Source organism: Dendrobates tinctorius, unplaced genomic scaffold (genome assembly GCF_039654945.1).
Source record: "Dendrobates tinctorius isolate UK_male_01 unplaced genomic scaffold, ASM3965494v1 ptg000158l, whole genome shotgun sequence".
Classification (NCBI taxonomy): Eukaryota; Metazoa; Chordata; class Amphibia; order Anura; family Dendrobatidae; genus Dendrobates; species Dendrobates tinctorius.
This window is the reverse complement of record NW_027361825.1, coordinates 11,121,241-11,144,112: the sequence shown is the minus strand read 5'-3', so window position 1 is coordinate 11,144,112 and position 22,872 is coordinate 11,121,241. Positions and strand designations below refer to the sequence as shown.

The 22,872-nt window shown below is 50.8% G+C and overlaps 1 protein-coding gene across 1 annotated transcript in view; it reads right to left on the bottom strand.

Annotated features, from left to right (window-relative positions):
- The window catches only part of ATAT1 (alpha tubulin acetyltransferase 1), a 118,142-nt gene extending 101,088 nt beyond the window's left edge, over positions 1-17,054 (bottom strand). Inside the window, exon 1 of the mRNA XM_073548917.1 lies at positions 16,917-17,054. The gene's annotated coding sequence lies outside the window, so the exon portion shown is untranslated. The remainder of the gene's footprint in view (positions 1-16,916) is intronic.
- Positions 17,055-22,872: the final 5,818 nt, after the last annotated feature.

The window sequence follows — 22,872 nt, the reverse complement described above, 5'->3', positions numbered from 1 at the left end:
TGCCTTCCAAAAGCTAAGTTTTCTCTGCTATTGTTCTTATGAGTTTTTGTTTGGTTTAGGCTGAGTTCACACGTGGCGTTTTTTTCGCGTTTCCGCGGCGGTTTTAACCGCGCAATTTTGCCGCGAAAACGCGAAAAATAAGCATCCCATGCATTCCTATGGGATTCCGCAATGCTGTACTAATGCTGCGGTTTTTACCGCGGCGGAATCGCTTCGCGGTAAAAACCGCAGCATGCTCATTAATTTGCGGAATCGCAGCGATCCCGCACCCATAGGAATGCATTGTTCCGCTTACTTTCCGCATGTGGCTGTGCCCACCATGCGGAAAGTAAGCAGAACATTTGCGGATGGTACCCACGGTCCGGAGGAGAGGAGACTGTCCTCCGGGCTTTGGGTACCATATCCCTGTAAAAAATAGAATTTAAAAATAAAAAATATTGTTATTCTCACCCTCCGACGTCCTGCGCAGTCTTCCTGCTTCTCTTCACGCTCTCGTTCCCAGTAGTCCTTTGCGAAAATGCCCGCGATGGCGTCCGTTCTCGCGGGATCGCGAAGTCTCGCGGTCATTCGCGCGACGTCATCGCGAATTACCGCGAGTCGTCGCGATCCCGCGAGAACTGACGTCATCGCGGGCATTTTCGCAAAGGATTACTGGGAATGGATGCGCGGGACGTCGGAGGGTAAGAATAACAACATTTTTTATTTTTTTATCATTTTTAACATTCTATCTTTTACTATTGATGCTGCATAGGCGGCCTCAGTAGTAAAAAGTTGGTCACACTTGTCAAACACTATGTTTGACGAGTGTGACCAACCTGTCAATCAGTTCTCCAAGCGATGCTACAGATCGCTTGGAAAACGCTAGCATTCTGCAAGCTAAATACGCTTGCAAAATGCTAGTTTTTCCGCGGGAAAATCGCGGGAATTTAAAATGCGATTTTCCCGCGGACTGGAATTTCGGAATTCTCGCGGTAATTTCCGCGAGAGTTCCGGTACGTGTGCACTTAGCCTTACTTAGTTTTTGTGTTCAGCCAGCCCTGGCTGGGACTGGGCTGAATCCCCATTTTGTCTCTGATCAATTGATCTCTTTTGCTCTGTCTTCAGAATATACCTGAGTGCTGATATAGTGTTTTGAAGTCTAGCGACTTCAGGGCCTTTTTCTATCAGACGTGTTGGACATTATTTTTGGCAGGGTTTTTTGCGTGATTGCAGACAGCGGCTTTTCTTTCCTGTCCTTTCTAGTTAGTGAGGGCCCCATCGTTTGCTCAGCCTATCTTTCTGTCTGTGTCTGTGTTTTCATCTTGTTTCACCGACAATACATGTTGGGGGCTGTCTATTGCTTTGGGGTCTGCTCTGGGGCAGTTTAGATTTTCCCTTTCTTTCTTTAGGCTTATTTAGTTCTCCGGCCGTGACGAGGCATCTAGGACCACCGTAGGCACGCTCCACAGCTACTGCTAGTTGTTGTGGATAGGATCAGGGGTCTGCAATCCGCTAGTTACCAACCTCTCCGGTTTTCTGGACTTAGCTTGCTTTTTGTTTTTCCTCCTCAGTGACTCATTCATAACACTCACCACCTCGGTTGTAGTCTATCTGGATGATATCCTCATCTACTCTCCAGATATAGACTCCCACCGGAGAGATGTTTGCAAAGACTTTGACCTCCTATGGGCAAACTCACTTTACGCCAAGTTGGAGAAGTGTGTGTTTGAGCAGGAGTCCTTTCCATTCCTGGGCTATATCATCTCCGCCCAGGGATTGGCTATGGATCCTGCCAAGCTACAGGCGGTTATGAATTGGCAGGAACCTCATTCCCTCAAGGCGGTGCAGCGCTTTATGGGATTTATTAACTATTACCGCCAATTCATTCCTCACTTCTCAACCTTGGTAGCTCCCTTGGTGGCTCTCACCAAGAAGGGAGCAAATCCTAAATTGTGGTCAGAGCAGGTCTCCAAGGCCTTCCTCTCTATTAAGTCTAATTTTGCCAGCGCTCCCATTTTACATTGCCCCGATGTAGATAAACCGTTTATTTTAGAGGTGGATGCCTCGTCCGTCGGTGCTGGAGTGGTCCTGTTCCAGAAGGACGCTCAAGGTCGGAAGCACCCTTGCTTCTTCTTTTCTAAAACCTTCTCACCGGTGGAGGAACTATTCCATTGGGGACATGGAGTTGCTGGCCATGAAATTGGCCTTTTCTGAATGGAGACATCTCCTGGAGGGGGCCCGTTACCCCTTCCAAGTTTACACTGACCACAAAAATTTAGTGTATTTACAAACCACCCAGCGGCTAAAATCTCACCAAGCCCGATGGTCTCTCTTTTTCTCCCAGTTCGACTTCACCCTACATTTTCTTTCCGGTGAGAATGTCCGGACCGATGCTCTCTCTTGTTCCATGGTATCAGCAGAGGAGGAGGAGCCTCGGTTAATTGTACCATCTGAGAGCCTGAGGATGGTGGCTCCGGTCGCCCTTGACTCTGTACCGCTGGGCAAGACTTTTGTCCCTGCTCATTTGCATCCGTAGGTCCTCTCTTGGGCTCACGCGTCCAAGGTGGGTGGACACTTTGGTACAAAGCGGACAGTTGAGCTTTTGGCGAGGACGTACTGGTGGCTGCATATGGCCCGTGACATCAGGGACTATATTCAGGCGTGCGTCTCCTGCGCCAAGAATAAGTCTTCCCGGCAATGACCCGCTGGGTTACTTTACCCCTTACCCGTGGTGGACAGGCCCTGGGAGATGGTTGGCATGGACTTTGGGTCTACCCAAGTCCAGTGGCAGCACAATTATTTGGGTCGTCACCGTCCATTTTTCTAAAATGGTGCACTTGGTGCCTCTCTCTCGGCTACCTTCCGCACAAGGCCTAGTAGTGTTGTTCGTTAAACATGTTTTCCGGTTAAACGGCATGCCAGACAAGATTGTCAGTGACCGGGGTCCCCAGTTCGCATCTCGGTTCTGGAGAGAGCTCTGTCACTTGCTCAGTATTGAGCTGAATCTCTTATCGGCCTATCATCCCGAGACGAACGGGTTGGTAGAGAGGGCCAACCAGACCCTGGTCATGTCTCCGACATTTTGTCTCGGCCAGGCAGGATGACTGGGCATCTGTTGTGAATTCGCTTTCTGGCCTAACTCTGGTTACGGGTTAGGGTTTTTGCGTAATTGCAGACAGTGTCTTTCCTTTCCTGTCCTATCTAGTCAGTGTGGGCCCCATCGTTTGCTCAGTCTATTTTCCTACCTGCATTTGTGTTTTCATCTTGTCTCACCGACAATATATGTTTGGGGGCTATCTATTCCTTTGGGGTCTGCTCTGGGGCAGTTTAGATTTCCCCTTTCTTGCTTTAGGCTTAGTTAGCTCTCCGGCTGTTCCGAGGCTTCTAGGATCATCGTAGGCACACTCCACGGCTACTGCTAGTTGTGTGGATAGGATCAGGGGTCTGCAATCCGCTTAGCTACCAACCTCTCTGGTTTTCTGTGGCTTAGCTTGGGCTTGCTCGCCTCCTCGGTGGCCCAATCATAACAGGCATCCTTGTTGCCGTGGGCAGAGTTTGCCTTGAACAACACTGTGGCCGATTCCACCGGCCAAACCCCATTCCTCCTTAACTACGGCCAACATCCTCGTGTCCCGGTGACCATGTCCGTGTCTTCCACCGACTCTAGGGTGGCAGACTGGGCGGTGGAGGCACGCGATATTTCGGACCGCACCCAGGATGCTATTCGGGCCTCTAAGGAGAGAATGAGGGTCTCCGGATGCACACCGGCGTCCTGCTCCAACCTTCTTCCCTGGTGACTTAGTGTGGCTCTCCGCCCGTTACATCAGGCTGCGATTTGAGTCCACTAAGTTCGCTCCTCACTACATTGGTCCCTTTAAGGTCCTCGAGCAGATCAGTTCTGTGGTCTATCGGCTGGCCCTTCCACCACACTTGGCTATCTCTGACACGTTCCACGTGTCCCTTCTTAAGCCAGTCCACATGTCTCAGTTCTCCGAGTCATCTGCCGGAACATCAGACCTGTCCTCAGACGAGTTTGAGGTTAATGCCATCGTGGGACCAAGGTTGATACGTGGAAAAAGTTTTATTTGGTGGACTGGAAAGGTCATGGTCCAGAAGCTCGGACCTGGGAGCCAGTGGTGAACATCCACGCTCCGCTTCTCATTGCGGCATTTGAGCGCAGCGAGGCTCAGAGGGGAGGGGGCCCTAGGAGGGGGGTAATGTTAGGCATCGGGCTCCTGTCGCTGCACAGCAGGAATCCTGAGCCTTGCATTTGGCAGTCTCCCATTCCTCTCCAGCCGCAGAGGAGGCTGCTCAGCAGACTCGTCGATGCAGGCGCTCTGCTCAGACCAGCTCTGTAGGTTTGGTTGCTGCTGCAACCTCTGGTCCAGCTATAGCAACACATGCTGGTCAGCAGCAAGCTACTCCAGGGACTAAGTCTTCCTTTCGGTCCACTGAGCATGCCCGTGGGACGATCTCTCATTGCAGATCCGAGGTCATTGCTCAGGTCCTTCTCCAGCTCAGATTGTACCATCAGGAAGGTCAGGAAGGTCCCGGAAGGACACGGCTATAAAAGATTTTCATGGCCACTCGGCCATGCGCTAATATAGAGAAAGATTTAGACCATGTGGAGTGAGAGTTGTATGCATGTATGAATGTCTCTGGTGAATGACTCATTGGAAACCCCTACCCTTGGCACGCATGTGTTGTGTAGCTTAGCCTGTTAGCGCCCAGGCTGAGGAGCAAGTAGGAGGCAGTCAGAGACTGGCATCAGCACCATGTGGTGGCTTGATCTGTACACCACTGTTCACTTGGTCGACATTCCACAGTCGCCAGCATCACTTAGTGGCGTCCGCAATTGCGACGCCGCAAGCTTAGTAAGTCAAGAGGGACTCTGACCCTGTGTCTTTGGGATTGAGTTCTGTGACTTGATAATGAGCGTTTACCTTGCCGAGCTCTGTGAGCTTTAACAGGCTCCGGCATTTATGTTCAGCGGTAGTGCGGTTCTGTGAAGCAACAGAGTCCGTCACTGTACACACCGGGTGACGTTAACCCGCATGTGTTCCTCTATTATACCGCCATTACTGAGCAGCAGTTTACCACCCCTGCACGGTGGACCCTGGGCTGCGAACTCACCTTATTACCATCTTTATTATTTGGTGCGTTCCGCCAGCCCTAACAGTATATAGTGTTAGGCATCAGGTTTCTGCGTCTGCTCTGCAGGAATCCAGACCCTTACATTCTGCGGTCTCTTGCTGTTTATCTACCGCAGAGGAGATTGCCTTGCAGCAAATCTCTCCAGGGGCTAAGTCCCTCTGTCCTCCTACTGAGCATGCTCATGAGACGATTTCCCATTGGAGATTGGGAGTCATGTGCTCAGGTCCTGCTCCAGATCTCATTGGTCCATCTCGGAGATCTGGAAGCTTCCGGAAGGTCCCGGCTGCTATAAAAAGCGCTCATGGCCGTTCCGCCATGCACTAGTATAGTCTCTAGTTGCTACTGTGTGAATGATGATGGATGTATGATTCTGGTGAATTACTCATTTGAAACCCCTTCCCTCTGATATTACGTATGTGGACAGGGACTAAGCTTAGAGTCAGCGCCAGCGCCACTACTACATCATCCACAGTTGCTAGCATCCAACATTGCGCTTGCGTACTAGCTTTGTCATCTAGCGGCAGTGTCCTACGCCGTGCTGCAGTTGCAGCCCTCGGCGTCCGCAGTTGCGACGTCGCACGCACGGTAGTTCTAGATGGATGCAGTTCCGCTGTCTTTGGCTCTGCTCCTGTGACCAGATACCATGTGTGCATTTACTCTGAGTACTGTGACTCCAACAGGCTCAGCCTTATTGTATTTGTCTTTGTTGGCACCTCTGTGACTTAACAGAGATTGCTCTGCGCACCTGGGTGACGTTTAACCCACGTGCGCATTTCCGCCATATTGCTTGCCTGCCACCACTTAGCAGCAGCCATATCATCTACTGCACGGTGGACCCCGAGTGGCGAACGCACTTTATTATTATTTTTATTTAGTGCGTTCCGCCATTCCTAACATATAGTTCATCAATGTCTGACCGTGGTCTGTCTCCGTAAGGATGGCTCTATAAGGATACAGCAGAAATATGCCAGAAATTAGCCAGATCTGAACAGAAGGTACGACTAACCACTGTTGTTAAATGTACTAAATTTCTTTCTCCTTCCTCCACACTTACTCTCATCATGCTGACATACACTCTAACAGTGTTGGCACCATTACGTCTCACTCTCCTTCACTATCCACATACCCCAGCACCATCAAACCATATAATAATCTCCCCTTCATTCTTGCCTCCCCATCTGACCTCCTCCTCAACATCACATCTCTCATACTAAAACATAAAACAAGCTGCCCACTCTCCTTCTCCAACCTGCTCTCCTTCTCTGCTTCTCCTCACTGCTGGCGACATATCTCCCAATCCTGGACCGCCACAACTCATAGCTCCCATTACTACCCCTCCTATCGCTCCCAACCCAATATAAACACCTGAAATCTCGCCCACTTCAAATCCATGCCCTTGATGCCCACCACCCTACTCCCTCTCTCTGGATCACTCTGGAATGCCCGCTCCGTCTGCAATAAACTCCATGTGATTCACGACCTCTTTACCTCTCGTAATTTTTCCTTCCTGGGCCTCACTGAAACATGGCTGACACCCTCCGACACAGCCTCCCCTGCTGCGCTATGTTACGGCGGCCTCCACTTCACCCACACTCCTCCCTCTGGCAACAGACATAGTGGAGGAGTGAGCCTTCTCCTTTTGTCCAACTGTACCTTTAACCCAATCCCACCTCCCTTGTCCTCCCCTCTTTTGAAGTCCGCTCTGTCCGCACCTACTCTCCCTGCAACCTCCAAGTGGCCGTCATATAACGACCTCCGGGCCCGACCTCTGCCTTTATTGACCAGTTCTCCACCTGGCTTCTTCACTTTCTCTCTGCTGACATTCCGACCATCATCATGGGTGACTTCAACATCCCCATTGACAACCAGCAGTCAGCAGCCTCAAAACTCCTGCTGCTCACTTCATCCTTTGGACTTACTCAGTGGTCCTCAGCCACCCACACAGACAAACATACATTAGACCTAGTCTTCACCCATCTCTGCTCCCTATCTAACTTCACTACCTCCACTCTCTCGCTATCTGACCACCATTTACTCACGTTCTCATCACTGTCCTCACCTGTCACCTATGTCCACCTGCTTGCACCCCCCCGCTGAAACCTCGCACATCAAGACACTCGCACACTCTCTGACTCTATTCTACCACTGTCCTCCATAGCTCCACTCCATGACACAGACACTGCCACTAGTTTCTACAATGCCAATATTGCATCAGCCATCGAATCGGTCGCCCCGTCATGCAGACAATCCTGGCACAATAACATCACTCACAAGACGACTTCACCCCATTCAAACAAGCAACACTCGCATTCAAATCAGCTCTCACCTCCGCTAAACAGGCCTACTTTACATCCCTTGTATCTACCTTATCCCACAACCCCATGTTTAACACTTTTAACTCCCTCCAATCACTGCCCCCTCCGACTTCCCTAATCTCTGCCGATGATTTTGCCATGCACTTCAAAAATAAGATAGACCAAACAAGGCAAGTCTTTGTTGTTCAACCACCACAACCCCTTTGCCAGATCAATGTCCTAATCCCATAACTTCCTTCTCCAAAATCACTGAAGGAGAGCTTACTCATCTCTCCAAATCACCTCACTTCTTGTGCACTTGACCCCATCCCATCCCACCTCCTCCCCAACCTCACCACTACACTTATCCCATCCCTAACCCATCGCGTCAACCTATCAGTAACTTCTAGTACATTCCCCTCTGCTTTCAAGCACACAACGATCACACCTATCCTCATAGCATCATAGAATGGTAGAGTTGGAAGGGACCTCCTGGGTCATCTGGTCCAACCCCCTGCTCAAAGCAGGATTCACTAAATCATCCCAGACAGATGTCTGTCCAGCCACTGAAGACTTCCATTGAAGGAAAACTCACCAACTATCGTGGCAGCCTGGTCCACTCATTGATCACCCTCATTGTCATTTTTTTTTTTCTAACATCTAATCTGTCTCCTCCCATTCAGTTTCATTCCATTGCTTCTAGTCTTTCCTTGTGCAAATGAGAATAAATATGATCCTTCTACAATGTGACAGCCCTTGAGATATTTGTAGACACCAATTAAGTCTCCTCTCAGTCTTCTCTTTTTGCAAGCTAAACATTCCTGTAACCGTTCCTCATAGGACATGGTTTGCAGACCAGTCACCATTCTGGTTGCTCTTCTCTGAACTTGCCCCAGTTTGTTGATATCTTTTTTAAAATGTGGTGCCCAAAACTGGACACAGTATTCCAGATGAGGTCTGACCAAAGAGGAGTAGAGGGGGATAATGACTTCACGTGATCTAGACTGTATGCTTCTGTAGACACATCCCAGAATTGTATTTGCCTTTTTTTGCTGCTATATCACACTGTTGACTCATGTTTAGTTTATGATCTATTAGTATACCCAAGTCTTTTTCACATGTGCTGTTGCTTAGCCCTATTCCTCCCATTCTGTATATGCTTTTGTCATTTTTACTGCCCAGATGTAGTACTTTGCATTTTTCCCTGTTAAAAACCATTCTGTTAGTTGCTGCCCACTGCCCCAGTTTATTTAAATCTTTTTGAATCCTCTCTCTCTACTCTAGTATTAGCTATCCCTCCTAACTTTGTGTCATCAGCAAATTTAATAAGTGTACCCTCAATTCCTTTAAGTAAATCATTGATAAATATGTTGAACAATACAGGGCCCAGAACAGAGCCCTGTGGTACCCCACTTGAGACATTCTTCCAACTGGATGTGCAGCCATTTACGACCACTCTTTGGGTCCGATCGCTAAGCCAGTTATGAATCCACCTAACAGTTGCCTTGTCCGTTCTTAGTCATTTTTCTCAATAAGCATGGTGTAAGATACTTTGTCAAATGCTTTGCTGAAGTCAAAATATACTATATCTACAGCATTTCCCTGATCCACCCAGTAAGTGATTCTGTCATAGAAGGAAATTAAGTTAGTCTGACATTGCCCCATATCTTTGCTCTCATTGGCTTCCAAACTCCTTGAGCAGCACATCATGCTGATCTTTCCTCTCACTTTACATCTAACTCGCTCTTCGACAACCGACTATCTGGCTCCTGTCCCCACCATTCCAGCGACTGCCCTGACCAAACTCACTAACCATTTACTTACAACCAAAGCTAGCAGAGGATTCTCTGTACTCCTCCTTCTAGACCAGTCCTTCGACACAGTTGACCACTTCGACACAGTTGACCACTGCCTCCTACTACAGATCCTCTCTTCCTTTGGTGTCAAAGATCTTGCCCTATCCTGGATTTCCTCATACCTTACCAACCGCACATTTAGTGTTTCCTACTCCCACACTTCCTCCTGATCTCACCCTCTCTCTGTTGGTGTCCCTCAAGGCTCTGTTCTAGGACCCCTATTCTTCTCAATCTATACCCTTGGCCTGGGACAGCTCATAAAGTCCTATGGCTTCCAGTACCATCTATATGCTGATGACACTCAGATCTACCTTTCTGGCCCAGATCTTGTCCAGAATCCCAGAGTGTCTATCTGCCATATCCTCCTTCTTCTCCTCTTGCTTCCTCAAGCTCAATGTGGACAAATCTGAGCTGATTATCTTTCCTCCATCTTGCATACCTTCCGTACCTGATCTATCTATCACAATAAATGAAATCACAGTTTCCCCGTCCTGGAAATCCGCTGCCTCGGAGTAACCCTTGACTCTGCCCTGTCCTTTAATCCAAGCTCAAAAATGTATACAGAATCCATCCTTTCCTCAACCCTCACTCTACCAAAATGCTTGTGCATGCCCTAATCATCTCCCGCCATGACTACTGCAACATCCTCCTCTGTGGCCTACCTTCTGACACTCTCGCACCCCTCCAGTCTGTCCTTAACTCTGCTGCCCGACTAATTAATCTCTCTTCTCGCTACACTCCTGCTTCCCCTCTTTGCAAATCCCTTCACTGGCTCCCAGTTTCCCAGCATATCCATTTAAACTACTAACACTGATCTATAAAGCCATCCATAACCTTTCTTCCCTCACATAATCTCCGGTCCTCCCTAGACCTCCTTTTCTCTTCCACGCTTATTCGCTCCTCACCCAATCGCCTCCAAGATTTCTCCCGAATATCCCCCATCCTCTGGTATTCTGTTCACGTCTGGTTATCCACCATATTTGGATCCTTCAAACGAAACCTGAAAACCCACCTCTTCAAAAAAGCTTACAACCTGTAATGACCACTCTGTGCTGTTCCGTCTAAGTTATGCATATATGGTTGTCTTGCATTTGCTCTGCTGCCACCTGCTGGTCCTTTTTCTGTATGGCAGCCTGCAGCTAATTAATTCTTGTACATGCCTTTCACTTCCTGTTCAGAGGTCACGCCTTCTCTTCCTGCTTCCAGCCATTGTTAATTTCACTTTCACCTGGGAGAGACATGCTTGTACCGAGCTGTGAAAGGCATCAGTTTTTCGACCACCTTGCTTATCACTTTGCTGCACCACCTTGTTAACAACTTTGCTGTATCACTTTGATAACACTCTGCATTTCTGGAGAACTTATTGCATTATGCTGTATGTCCAGATTTCCAATTAAACAAGTCTGGACTTCACAATCCCTGGTGTGCATTAGCATTATCTCTCTGGACGCTGAGCAACATGGTCCTGTCTGCCCTGCACTGAGGAAACGGAAGGTAGGAATCTCTCCCAGCCCCAATCAACTATACCTCCAATCGCCTCATGTGGGGACAGAACAGTCGAAAAACTGCCTTGAAGCCCGGCAGAATCACCCTTATATCCCAACCCATCTGCCTGCTCACATACTGCAGCCCTGCTCTGCTAAGAAACTGTCTGCATCGTCACCCCAGACCGCATTGTGCTTAGAGACTCTCTGTATATTATACCACATTGCTGCAGATTGCAAAACCCCACAATTCTCCAAAAACAGCTAGAGAATCTTGTCAGGATGTCTTAACTAAGCTGCACTGCGATTTGCAGCCTCCAATTCAAAGGTTCAGTTTCTTAAAGAGACAGTGCACCTTAAATCAAAATGGCCAAAAAAGACCCTTCACAGTCTCCCACTGCTGAAACAGAGCAAATGCAACCCGATACTGCCCATTATGAAGAGCAGGAAACAGAGCCAGCTTCACAAACAGACTAAGACTCACGACCAGTACGCTCCCTTAAGCCAACGTTAAAGGTCCTCAAGAACTACCATTCCACGAAGGATTAGTTCAATGACAACCTGAACGTCCAATGGGAACGAGTCACCTCCCTCATGTCAAGCATCCAACGCCACAAAAATGATGCAGCGAGTCTACAGGACGCTATAAAACGGCTAGACACGGCCCACGGAAGATACAAGAGACTGTCCGCAAGGTACGTTGCCTTCCTAAAAGACTAATATTGATGACGCCTCATCAGAATTAAGCAAAGTAGATTCCACAGAAAGAGAAAGGGACGCCGCCGTGCAAGACGTGCAAGAAGATAAAGCGAAGCTCCGTATTGCTCATCTGCAAGAATCAAGATCCCACAGGTCAGGCTCATCCAGACACTCGGTCATACAAATCATCCTGCTCAAGGACTTCAACCCTCAGCGACAGAATCCTAGAGGCCCGTTTAAACGCAGAGCGATCCAAGCTAAGACGTTCCTACACAGAAAAGAAAGCAGAAGCAGAGGCAGAAACCAAGAAAGCAGAGGCAGAAGCCAAGAAAGCAGAGGCAGAAAGCAAGAAAGCAGAGGCAGAAGCCAAGAAAGCAGAGGCAGAAAGCAAGAAAGCAGAGGCAGAAGCCAAGAAAGCAGAAGAAGAGGCCCAAGCAAAGATCCTTCAAACAGAAGCAGAGGCTCGGGCAAAGATTCTTCAAACAGAAATGGAGGAAAAAATTGCATTAGCTGAAGTAAAAATACTCGAGCAAGCATTGAAGCAAAACCTCCACCCGATTTGCCTACCAGCACTGGAAGAAGAGGACCCAGCTGTCAGTACCAGTGATTATGTGCAGAAACAGATATCTGCAGCATACACCTTCTCCAGCGACGTTCAACCCAACAATGTGGAAACGTCCAAGTCAGCCAAATTTACGTTGCCAGTGTTACCCACAGCATCTGCAGAGACCCAAGACCAACGCCATAATGTGTCCCCTCAGGAGCGGCAATCATCACAAGACGACCACAAGACGCATTCCAGTCCATCTCCACAGTTCAAGCTGCAGTCATCGAAATCTCCAGAGGTTAAACCACAGCTCAATCCTGCAGCAACATCATTTTACCCGGGAACAATTCACCCCTGCACGCCACACAGCTTATACGCCCGAAGGGCACCACAAGCTAACACGGTAACAAGGAGTGAAGGATCAGACATGTCCGAGTTTGCCAGGTTTATGGTGAGCAAAGAGCTAATCAGCACCAGCCTCTCAAATTTTGACGACTGTGCAGAGAATTGCAGAGCCTGGAAAGCAACCTTCAAGGACGCCATTACTGACCTCAACCTATCCGCGGAACAGGAGCTCGACCTCATGGGTAAATGGTTGGGTCCTGACTCCACAAACCGTATCAAGAGTCTTCGGACCGTCTACGTGGGGCAAGCTGAAGCAGGTCTTTGATGCTGCCTGGCTGAGACTCGAAAGAACCTATGGCAGCGCTGAAGCCATAGAAAAGTCCCTATTCAAGAGACTGCAGAACGTTCCAAGGATCAACTTTAAGGAAGCCCACAAGCTTCTGGACTTAAGTGATCTGGTTATGGAGCTGGAACTTGCAAAAAGAGACCCTCGTCTGTCTGGATTATGCTACCTGGACCCTGCCAATGGGGTGAACCCAATCGTCTCAGAGCTGCTGCATAGTCTGCAAGAGAAGTGGCAGTATGTGTTTCCAGGTACAAAAGGTCACATGATGTCACCTTTCCTCCGTTCAATCAATTCTGCAAGTTCATTGACGAACAGGCCTAGGAACGACCCTAGCCTAGACTTCCTGGAGTCTAACATTATAGCTCAAGCAACACCGTCTTCAAGGTATGAAAGCGTCACAGGAAGACTATCCTGCCACTACCTGCAGTAACTGCCGATAAACAGTACACTATTATGTCGAGGGATAAGTCTTTCAATCGTCAGTGTCCCATTCACAAAAAAACACTCGTTGAACAAATGTAGAGGCTTCAGGTCCAAAACCATGCAGGAGCGTAAGAAAATCCTCAGTGAACTTGAGGGGGGTTTCAAGTGCTGCGCCTCATTAGATCACATGGCCAAGGACTGCGAATCTGCCATTAAGTGTGAAGAGTGTCATAGTGACAAACACCCATCAGCTTTGCATCCAACCTCAGCCACCAGCAATCCGGCAGTCGCAGTTACCTTTAGTCCGGCTACAAGCCATGGCGGGGAGCCACAGAATATGCTTAGCTACTTACCGGTAGCTGTGTTTTTCAGGAGCACACGACATCACCACGAGAGAGGGGATCTGCCCTTCGGGGACAGGAAACCTACAGACACAAAAGGGCGGCCCTCTCCCTTGCTTCAGTTGGATTACAGAGCATGAGAGGACCTCCCTGGTTAGTAGCAATATATATATATATATATATATATATATATATATATATACATCCAATCGAATTTTCTTCACACCCGTGCCTAAGGTCTAACTCTTGAGAAAAAAAGGTGCTGAAGAAAAACGAAAGAAAAGGGAGGGAATGGAAAGGTGCTGTCGTGTGCTCCTGAAAAACACCACTACCGGTAAGTAGTTAAGCATTTATTCAGTCGCCACGACAGCACCACGAGAGAATTACAGAGATGTAAAAAGCCTAGGGAGGGACAGCTGCCTCAAGCACCTTTCTCCCGAACGTGAGATCGGAGGAGTCATCCAAATCCAGCCTATAGTGTTTGAAGAACGTAGATGGAGAGGACCACGTAACTGCCTTACAAATGTCCTCGATGGATACCTCCGAGCATTCTGCCCATGACGTCGCCACAGCTCAAGTGTGCTCTTACGCCTTCTGGAGCTTCTGCGCAACCTGCTGTGTAAGCCAGAGAAATTACCTCCCTAATTCACCTGGCTAAAGTGTTTTTGGACACCCTAAGCCCTTTCCTAACTCCCTGAAATGAAACGAATAGGGATTTGTCCCTCTTCCAAGAATCTGTGGCCCTAATATAAGTAAGGAGACATCTTCTTACGTCTAGTGAGTGAAGTTTTTTCTCTGACTGGCTAACAGGGTTCGGGCAGAAGGAGGGAAGGACTATCTCTTGTAATCTATGAAACTTTGAAGCAACCTTAGGCAGATACAAGGGGTCTGGTTTTAGTACGACTCTGTCTTCTCTAAACTGTATACGGGGGAAGTCTAGAGAGAGCCTGCAAATCACTAACCCTCCTGGCAGATGTCAGTGCGACCAGTGGGGCAGTCTTGAAGGATAGGAACCTAATAGGGGCAGAATCAATAGGCTCAAACAGGGCTTCTGTTAAGGCTGATAGCACCAAGTTCAGATCCCAGGGAACTAGCTTCTTTTTAATGATGGGCCTGGACCTAGCCGCTGCCTTTATGAATCTGGATACCCAGTAGTTGCTCACTAGGTTACAGTTGTATAATGCCCCTAGGGCTGAAACCTGGACTCTGAGCGTGTTAGTGGCAAGACCCATCTCTAACCCCTTCTGTGGGAACTCCAAAACCTGGTTAATACAGATTCTCTGACCAACCTCCGCCCCCGAGGCTGACAAGAATTTTTTCCAAATTCTGACATAGATGTTTGTCGTGGAAGGTTTTCTGCTGACTAACCCCAGGGAGAAGCCCTTCCCACTCATTAGTGCCCCTTCAAATTCCACGCCGCTAGATGTAAATTGGACACACGCGGATAGAATACTGGACCCTGGGAGAGGAGATCTGGGAGCTCCGGGAGAATCCATGGCTGGATCACAGACATCTTCCTCAGCCAAGGAAACCACGGTCTCCTGGGCCAGAATGGAGTTGTCAGGAGTATGCGGGCTTTGTCTTCTCGAATCTTCCTCAGCACTATCGGTATTAGATTCAGTGGGGGGAAGGCGTAAGCCAGGCCAAAGTTCCACAGGATTAGGAGAGCGTCCACTGTGTGCGGGTCTTCTCTTCAGTCCAAAGAACAAAACTGATGTAGCTGCCTGTTCTTTATGTTGGCAAACAGGTCTACTTCTGGGGACCCCCACATGTGCATGATCTGTTCAAAGACGGCCCTGTTTAGTACCCACTCTCCTTGTCTGAACATCTTGCGGCTTAGGAAATAGGCCGTAATATTGTGTTTCCATTTTATATGGAGGGCTGTAAGGGATAGAAGATGGACCTCGGCTATCTGAAAGATATGATTTGCCACCTCCATTAATGCCCTGGAGCGCATTCCCCCTTGATGGTTAATGTAGGCTACGGTAACCTGATTGAGAGAAGCCTGACGTGTTGGCCCTGTAGGGACCTAAGGAAATCACTTAAGGCCCGCTCTACCGCTAGTAACTCCTTTATATTAGATGAGTAGTACTGTTCCTGTGGTGACCATACCCCCTGGACCCACATCTCCCCCATATGCGCCCCCCAACCCTTGGGGATAGCATCTGTGGTTATGATATGGGATATGATTTACCCAGGGAACACCTCTACGCAGGTTTGGTATGTGAGTCCACCACCGAAGAGAATGTACCGACTCGTGGGACAGTGTAAATTTTTTCTCTAGGTGACCTTCTAGCTGATAAGTGTTGTGTAACACATCCCACTGCAGGGACCTGGTGTGGTATTGGGCCCAGAGAACCGCTGGTATACATGAAGTGAGTGAGCCCAATAGTGAAATTGCCCCCCTTAGAGTGATCGAAGGGTTCTGTATTTCCCTGAGTGTTTGTTGCTGAATACTGTCCACTTTTGTTTCTGGTAACCGACATTCCTGTAACCTGGAATCTATTAGAAGACCGAGGAACTGCTGCGTTTCCAGGGGTTGCAACGGCGATTTTTTTAAATTAATCCATCCCAACTCTTGAAGGCTGGATACTAGCTTCTGTAAGTTGTGCGGTGCAATGTGACTCTGAATGTCCTACAATTAGCAGGTCATCTAAATAAGGTATCACGAGGATATCCTGTTCATGTAAATGAGCCATAACTTCCTATTTTAGTGAAAACTCGTGGTGCAACAGCGACCCCTAAGGGAAGTCCTCTGAATTGGAAGTGGCTTACTATTCCCCCCAATGAAACCGCTACTCTTAGAAACCGCTGGTGATCTACCTGTATCGGGACGTGATAATAAGCGTCTTTAAGGTCTAAAACCACCATGAAACAGCAGCTTTATGGCAGATTTAACTGACTCCATTTTGAAGGTGCGAATGAAAATAAATTTATTGAAGCTTTTAAGGTTTATGATGGTATGGAAGGAGCCATCGGGCTTTTTGACCAAGAAGAGGGGGGAATAAAATCCCTTACCTCTTTGTACCTCTGGGACTTTCACCAGGACTCCCTTCTGCTGAAGTTCCCGGACCTCAGACTCTAACGCCAGTTGTTCTGTTGAAGAAGAACGAACGGGGGTGTGGAGGAACGTACACAGACCCGTTCCTCCCACGTCACCACCGTGACGTAACTACACAGGCACAGCTCTCCGGCGCCCCCTTTGTCTCAGGTCAGTAAGGGAACTGCACCTAGAGCAAATGGTCACCGGGGAGGAGGTCCTGTTACCCGCTGGGGGTTCTAAGATTCGTGATCAGAGTAAAAGCATCAGCCCAAGATTAAGTTTATAGTTTAATTGCCTTAAGGGCGCACTAGATAATTACAGAAATATACAGTAAATTTGCAGTCAGAGAAAAGATATAACAATAAGGGTACAAGACTTAAGATATTAAGCTGGAAGTCAATTTACCAGATTGTAGGGTCATGTGGGTGCTGGGGAGCTCTGCAGTCCACAGGTACAAGAATCTTAGTTGCCGGACAGACCCCCAAAGCATGGGCCGCTGCTCCCCTCGGCAGGTCTGTCCCCAGGCCCTTCTTAGATCGTCATCGTCTGGATCTTCTGTGTGAAAGAATGAATGTCTGCCAGGGGCTGCTAGTCCTTAAACACGCTAGGTTCCTCCCCCTGTGTCAGAGGGTGGGCTAATAATCTCCACCCTTTAGCTCTCTGCAGAACTTATTTCCAATATCTAAGAAAGGGGATAACTTTCTACAGCATGATCGGATTAGAACATGAGAGGTACCAGTGAATGCGGTTTGTTTTGCCTGTCGTCTGGAGTGCAGACATGGCCCCATTGGGTCACTGTAGAGGGCCAATCTCTATATCTCAGGAATCAGTGCTCTAATCGACTCGGGCGTCACACTGCCAGATGCACGATTTCCTCAGGGTCACCCGGATATTTTCATGTGTCCATAACTCGAAAGATGAGTTCATAATCCATGCTCCTAGGATGGAGCCAAAGCATCTGGGACACACAAAGGACATATATTCCTGCGTCTGCTAGCAAGTACATTCTAATTGAAGCCCTAGGCTTTTTTCCGGCCCCCTGCTGGCACGGCTCCATACCTGAGCTTTGAAGCTCTGTTTTGGGCCTATCCTCATTATCACACCAATGGCCCTGGCTATTTAGCATTGGAACACTAAATCCTGCTTGTATTTACTAAGTACACAGCACCTGGGGGTATAGAAGCCGTTAGCTGCCTGTAATTCCTGAACTTAGACCAAAATGGATGCCAAGCTCAGACATGTGGCCCCATATCTAAGATGGCGGCTGCTCCTTCATCACACCTCCCTGCTTTAGAGGGCGCTAGGGGGTATCACATTCCTGTGATCCCCCATGTGCCCTTCCGCACCCTCTCCTTGCCGGGACAGCCCATCAGCGTTACCATGGTCCCTGCCTCTTTTGTGGCGAATGGTGAAGTGATACTGTTGGAGAGAGAGGCTCCAGCGTAGCAACCTCCCATTCGTCCCAGAGACCGTGTGTAACCAGCTGAGGGGGTTGTGGTCTGTTTCCACGGTGAATTGGCGTCCGTACAAGTATGGCTGCAGATGCTGCAGGGCCCACATAATTGCCAGACATTCCTTCTCCATCATGGAATAGGCCATTTCCCTCGGCAGGAGCCTCCGGCTCAGGTACAGAACGGGGTGTTCATGGCCCGTAGTGTCGACCTGGCTGAGCACAGCACCGAGGCCGAAGTCGCTGGCGTCGGTCTGCACTACGAACGGCCGCATGAAGTAAGCTGCCTGTAGTACAGGAGAACTAGAAAGGGCGGTCTTGAGCGCCTGGAAAGCTGTCTCGCAGGCGACTGTTCAGTCGACTGCGACGGGCAGCCTCTTCTTGGTGAGGTCCATCAGGGGCTTGGCCAGGCCACTATAGTGTGGAACAAACCTCCTATAATACCCGGCAGTCCCCAAGAAGGACATCACCTGCTTCTTGGTCCTGGGGGTGGGCCAGGATGCGATGGCATCCACCTTCCCGGGCTCTGGCTTCAGAGCTCCCCCACCTACCCGGTGCCCCAGGTAGTGGACCTCACTCATACCCAACTGGCACTTTTCGGGCTTAATGGTCAAGCCTGCTCGCTGGATCTGCCCGAGCACCTGCGCCAGGTGCTCTAGGTGATCTTCACAGGTGGGACTGAAGATGGCGATGTCGTCTAGGTACGCGGTCGCATACCCTTCCAGTCCCTCGAGCAGCGTGTTGACCATCCTCTGAAAAGTGGCAGGGGCATTCTTCATGCCGAATGGCATCACCGTGGACTCGTAGAGTCCGAATGGGGTGATAAAGGCAGAGCGTTCCCGTGCCCCAGGGGTCAGGGGAATCTGCCAATACCCGCTGCTCAGATCCATGATGGTCAGGTACTTGGCCCTGGCCAGCCGATCGAGCAGGTCATTGATGCGCGGCATTGGGTATGCATCGGTGACCGTCACAGTGTTGAGCCCCCGGTAGTCCACGCAGAACCGTGTAGTTCGGTCCTTTTTAGGGACGAGGACTACAGGCGAAGCCCACGCTCTATTGGACACTTGGATCATCCCCAGCTTCAGCATCTCGTCTATCTCTTGGCGCATGTGCTGCTGCACCTCAAGAGAGACCCGATATGCTGAACGCCGGATTGGGGGGTGATTGCCGGTGTCCACGTCATGGACAGCTGTCTCAGTCCTTCCGGGCAGGCTGCTGAACAGCTCCCTAAAGGGGTGTAGGGTGACCCTCAGCTGGGAACGTTGTTCCTCCGAGAGCTGGTGGCCAACCCCCACATCCTCGATGGATCCACCCGCCTTGGCTTGGGTGAGCAGATCCAGGAGGGTTTCTACCTCTCCTTCCTCGGGAAGGTTGCACACTGGGTGGGCACAAGCCTCCCGCTCATGATGGGCCTTCATCATGTTCATGTGGAAGGCCTTCCTCCTTCCAAGGGCGTGGTCCAGGGTGACCAGATAGGTGACAGTGTTGAGCCGCTGGTGCACGAGGTACGGACCCTCCCAGGCTGCCTGAAGCTTGTTTTGAGGTACGGGGACCAGTACCCACACCTTTTGACCCACCTCGTAGGTCCGCTCACAAGCATTCTGGTCGTAACACCGCTTCTGGTCAGCCTGGGCTTGGGCCATATTGTTATGCACCAGCCGTGTCAAAGCCGTCATTCTGTCCCAGAAGCGCACGACATACTCAATGACCGACACTCCAGGGGTAGCCAAATCCCCTTCCCATGCTTCCTTCACCAGAGCAAGGGGCCCCCGTACACGTTGCCCGTACAGGAGCTCAAAGAGGGAGAACCCTGTTGAGGCCTGTGGGACCTCTCGATAGGCAAACAGCAGGTGTGGGAGATACCGCTCCCAGTCTCTCACGTGGGAGTCGACCAACATCTTCAGCATCTGCTTTAAGGTGCCATTGAACCGCTCACACAGGCCATTGGTCTGTGGGTGGTACAGGCTGGCTACCAGATGTTGCACCTGCACCTGGTTACAGAGAGACTCCATCAGCTGCGACATGAACTGGGTCCCTCGGTCGGTGAGCATTTCCTGGGGAAACCCCACTCTGGAGAAAATCTCCAGTAAGGCAGTGGCCACTTTGTTGGCCCGAATGGACGACAAAGCTACCGCCTCCGGGTACCGGGTGGCACAGTCCACTACCGTTAGTATGAAGCATTTCCCGGAGCGGCTGGGAGTGGACAGAGGTCCAATGAGATCCACAGCCACCCTTGAGAAAGGCTCTTCGATGATGGGCAGAGTTACCAGTGGGGCTTTGGGGCGCCGCCCCGCCTTCCCCACCCTCTGACAGGTGTCACACGAACGGCAGTAGGCCATCACCTCGGTCCTCATTCCTGGCCAGTAGATATGCTGAGCTAGCCTGGCCCTGGTTTTAGCGATCCTTAGGTGTCCGGCCATGGGAATCTCGTGTGCGATCCGCAACAATTCTGCTCTGAACGGATAGGGTACCAATAACTGTCGGTCCCTGGGACACAACTCCGGTGAACCCTGCTGGACCGTTACCCGGTACAGCCGTCCCTGGTCCCAGACCACTCGCTCGCGGTCGGACTGAAATCCAACGCTGCCTGAAATCCCTGACTTGATGTGGCAAGAACTGACGAAACTGCCACCTCCTCTGTCACCTCCCTGGGATCTGTATCCTGGCCGCTGTCTGACTCGGCAGCCACTTGGTCGAAGAGAGGGGAACCGTCGGACCTCCGCGAGGCTCCTTGGGCTCCGGCGCTCCTACTCCTGGTAACAGCAGCCACGACCGCTGAGACCACAGGTAGCGCCTGCTTCCCCTCAGCCCCCGACCAAGTCGCCGGGTCAGGCAGACTTCCCTGGCCTCCTGACATCCCGGATGTGGGGAACTCCTGCCCTGGGGTCTTACCTGGTGGCTCCTCTCCCGGGACGCCCCCTCCCCCCATGGCCTGTTCCTCTTTCTGCAGAGGCCCTCGACTCAGCAGGCTGGATTCACTTAGGGGCCCTACACTGCCCATAGCAGCCCCTCCCTCCACCTCTGAGCTCTCCCCTGCAGGCTTCTCACCTGTCCTCACTGTGAGTCCTGTGTGTGTAGTGTCAGTGCATGGCTTACCATCAGGTTTCACTCCCTCCTCCACTGTTGGAGGCACATTCAACACATTAACATTAGCATTCACAGTAGAGTCATGACATTCTTGTGGAGCCAGACTTGGGGGTTCAGTGGTTACCCACTGAGTCACTGGCCGCCCCAAATTGGTCCCAAGCAACACACTGGCAGGAAAATTTGGCATTACTCCCACCTCCATTGTTGGAGGCACATTCAATACATTAGCATTGGCAGTCACAGTAGGGTCATGACATTCTTGGGGAGCCGGACTTGGGGGTTCAGTGGCCACATACTGAGACACTAGCCACCCCAAATCGGTCCCAAGCAACACATTGGCAGGAATATTTGGCGTTACTCCCACCTCCCGCATTCCCCTCCCGGCGCCCCAGTCCAAAAACACCTTGGCGACGGGCAGCGCCGGTTCAACACCTCCAATTACGGAGATGGAAAGGGTTTTCCCAGGCACCAAGTCTTGAGGGGACACCACCTCAGGACGTACCAGGGTTCATTCAGCGCCTGTGTCCCACAGTCCCATGACCGCTGAGCGGCCGATGGTGACGGGTTGGTAATTGTCCAGGGACCTCCCACCACCCCCTCCCACACACAAAACAGTGGACGGTTTCTGGGACAGGGATGGGGCCTTATGGCGCTGGGGACACGCAGCCTTAAAGTGTCCCGGCTGGTTGCAATGATGACGTCTGGGTTCTGCTCCTGGCCTGGAGAGGGCAGCAAGGGGTTACACCCCTTGCACTCTGGGGGCTGGGGGGACAGGGGCAGGACTGGGCTTAAACCCTCTCCATGGGGGTTCTGGTAGGCTTATTTGGCTCAGAGGCCCTGTTGTTGGCATACTCGTCTGCCAGGGCGGCTGTAGCAGAAGCCCCCTTTGGTTTCCGGTCACGGAGGAACTGCTGGAGGTCCACTGGGCAGTTCCACAAGAACTGCTACATGACAAACAGTTCCTGGACCTCCTGGCAGATGGTGAGCTCTAGACCCGAGGTCCAGTGCTCCGCAGCTCTCAGCAGTGCCCGCATGTGGTCGGTCCAGGTGTCCTTTGAGCCCCGCTGCAGGCTCCGGAACTTCCTGCAGTACGACTCCGGGGTGAGGTTGTAGTGCTGGATCAGGGCCCGCTTGATGCTGTTGTAGTCCTGCTCCTCCCCGGCAGGTAAGTCCTCCAAAACTTCCAGGGACTTACCCCTCAAACGGGGGGTCAGGTACCTTGCCCACTGATCCAGGGCCAGATGGTGTTGGAGGCAGGTTCTTTCAAAGGCCAGCATAAAGGAATCCAGGTCTCCATCCTTTTCAAGCAGGGGGAAGTCCTCCGCCCGGACCTTGGAAGCCTTGGTCCCTGGTGGGGCTGGAGCGTCCAGCGGGAGCCCGTGCTGAGCCATCTCCAGTCGGTGCCGGCGCTCCACAGCTTCACGGCGTTCAGTATGCTCACGCTCCGCTGCTCTCTCAGCCGCCGCTTGCTCACGCTCCGCTGCTTTCTCTGCTGCCGCTAGGAGTCTGTCATGGGTGGCGTCGTTACCAGCCTCGAGCTGTGCTATAGCCGCTTGGAAAAGGGCCTCCAATCTGGACAGGCTGGGGTGGGCAGGTGGTGGGCAGTCCACTACGGGACTGAGCATGGGGATCTGGCTCCTTGGGGAGCCCTGGCTGAGCTCCCCCTCGCCTTCATTGGTATTGTCCACCACCACCTCCTCATAGACCATAGCATTGGCCTCCCCCTTTGCCTTACTCCTGGTGCCTTCCGCCATCTTGGGCACCACTGGTTACTGACACAGCTGCAACCCTGGCCTCGCACACTACTTATTATATTTGCACTCT